The sequence below is a fragment of the Phaseolus vulgaris genome, chromosome 9, assembly GCF_000499845.2.
Source record: "Phaseolus vulgaris cultivar G19833 chromosome 9, P. vulgaris v2.0, whole genome shotgun sequence".
Taxonomy (NCBI): Eukaryota; Viridiplantae; Streptophyta; class Magnoliopsida; order Fabales; family Fabaceae; genus Phaseolus; species Phaseolus vulgaris.
This window is the reverse complement of record NC_023751.2, coordinates 5277735-5279970: the sequence shown is the minus strand read 5'-3', so window position 1 is coordinate 5279970 and position 2236 is coordinate 5277735.

Genomic DNA, 2236 nt, shown 5'->3' with positions numbered 1-2236 from the left:
TAAGGAATAAAAGCAAGGACGTTCTGTTTTCACAAAAACAAGTTATCCAGTTTTGTTTGCTCTCGGTCTGGGACTTATTATGCCTTATTCCTTGGGTGTTTTGATTTGAAATTTTTATCACACATTCTATATTTTGTGTATTGAGTTATGGCTGAGATTTGAGCCTAAAACTCTTTCCACAAGTTTTGCAATAAAGTTTTAATTCATTATTTCCACGACTGAAAGGAAGGTTCGTTTCCGTGTGAAACTGTTTGATCATTGTTCCGTCCGATTGACCTGGGACGTCTTCGTGCGCAACCTCAACCGTCAGCTAGGGACTCCTTCCCACTGGTTACCTGTAGATTCCTGCAAAGAAGGACAAAAGGGCGCCCTAGCGGCCGTTTGCACTCCGACGCTCAAGTCAGCCAGCAAGAAACACCTAAAAACTAAGCACCTCCGTATCTGAGCGCCGCGTATGGCACTCTGAAGGTGGTGAAAAGGAAACTCTGTCTAGTGTCTATTTCTCCTTCTAGCAAAAATCTTTCCCTAGTCCCTTGTGCGTAACCTCAAGGCTCGAGCAAGCAACTAGAGAGTTTCTGGGAAATTTGCCAAAAGTTCGAACCCCCTTTCCAACATTCGAAGCGCTATTTAAGCTACCGCCGCATTCAAAGCACCTTAAAGCGCATTTAATTATAAAACGTAGCGCATTTAATTAGCGCATTTAATTATAAAACGCAACACATTTAAGACGTTAAAAACGCTTGGGAGCCTTTATAGTACCTTAAATGCTTGAAACGGAAACTGTATTGAATGACTTTAATTACCTGGTACCTGGCTAAATGGCGTTTCTATTCTGACCTGGCTGCTGTACATGTGTAGGGCCTCACAGCGCCATGACCCCATCTGGGGGCGTTTCTTCGTGTGAGCCCTCCTGCTTGGGAGTGCTACTGCGCAAGGGGTGACTTTTTGGGTGCCAACTCATGCCCCCAATCATCTAGTCACTCGCTTTGAGAGCGTATCTGCCTTCCTCTCGTACCCTGCACCCGGCTACCCTGGGCGTGACCCTCCTCTCGAGTCGTATCTGCCCCAAAGGCGTCTTTGGGGCGGCAGGGGTACTTCATGAGTCAGGCTGCCCTACACTGGTGCTATCACTATGGCCTTGAAGCCACCTTTCTCTTCTCTTTATCATAACCCCGGATTATCGGGACTTGAGGCCTTCCCACGGCGTCGCTCCCTCCATGGTCTTTCCTACCCATGGGTATCGGGGAACCGCACTGTGATTGCCTTGCCTTAATGATATTTGATCTTGGCGACGCCCTGGTTGGGCGACGCCTTCACCTAGGCAACACCTCGCCTTGGCGACGCTTCTCTTGGCGATGCTGGTACTTGGCGTCTCTTCACCTAGGCGACGCCTTGTGTTGACTTTGACTCCAGACGTTGACTTTGACCTTGACTTTGTCAACGCCCGGATACGGGACAGTACACAAGCCCCCCAGTCTTAAGCTGAAGACTTGTCTTCAGCGCAAAGACTAAGGCCTCGCCCACGTCGCCCACGTGTCACCCTGGTGATGTGTCATTCCCTGCTGACTCAACAATTCTAGAATTATTGACGTGACACTCTCTGAACCATAGGGGCGCTCTTAATGGTTGATTGGACATCCTCTGAAACGGGGAAAATAACACCTTTTGGGGCTACGCTTAATCGTGCGCCACGTGGCTCATCACGCGGCCAGCCTCTAGTGTCCCTTGCGCTCCCCTGGGGTGCTTAATCCTTTGACACGCGGCACGATCTCACGGCTCCTAATTAGCGCCTCTTGGGTTGCAAATGTAACGTTCAAGTTACCCCAAACCTCGCGCTCACACCACTGTTCCATCCATTCTCTCTGCGTCTCCGCACTGTTCATCGCCTTCAAACCTTTTCTCTGCAACTTCTGCTCTTTCCTTCGTGCTCTCCTTCCTCCCTCACTTTGACAACAAAGGTATGATTTTTGCATACTCACGACTCTTCTCCTTCGTCGCATTGCATCATTGTCTATTGAACTGCCTGGGACTGTTTACGTTTATGCATTACTGTATTCTTCCGCTTCTCCTTTCTTCTCCGTTCCCTTCTCCTTCTTTCTGGGTTTTCTCGCGTAGGTGGCATTTCCTGGGGTTTTACCCCCTTTTCTGTCTTGGCATCACTTGTTAAAAACCTTTTTCCTTTCTTCTTTCTCCAGCTATTTATTCACACCATGACGCGTCCGAATGCAAAGTCTGG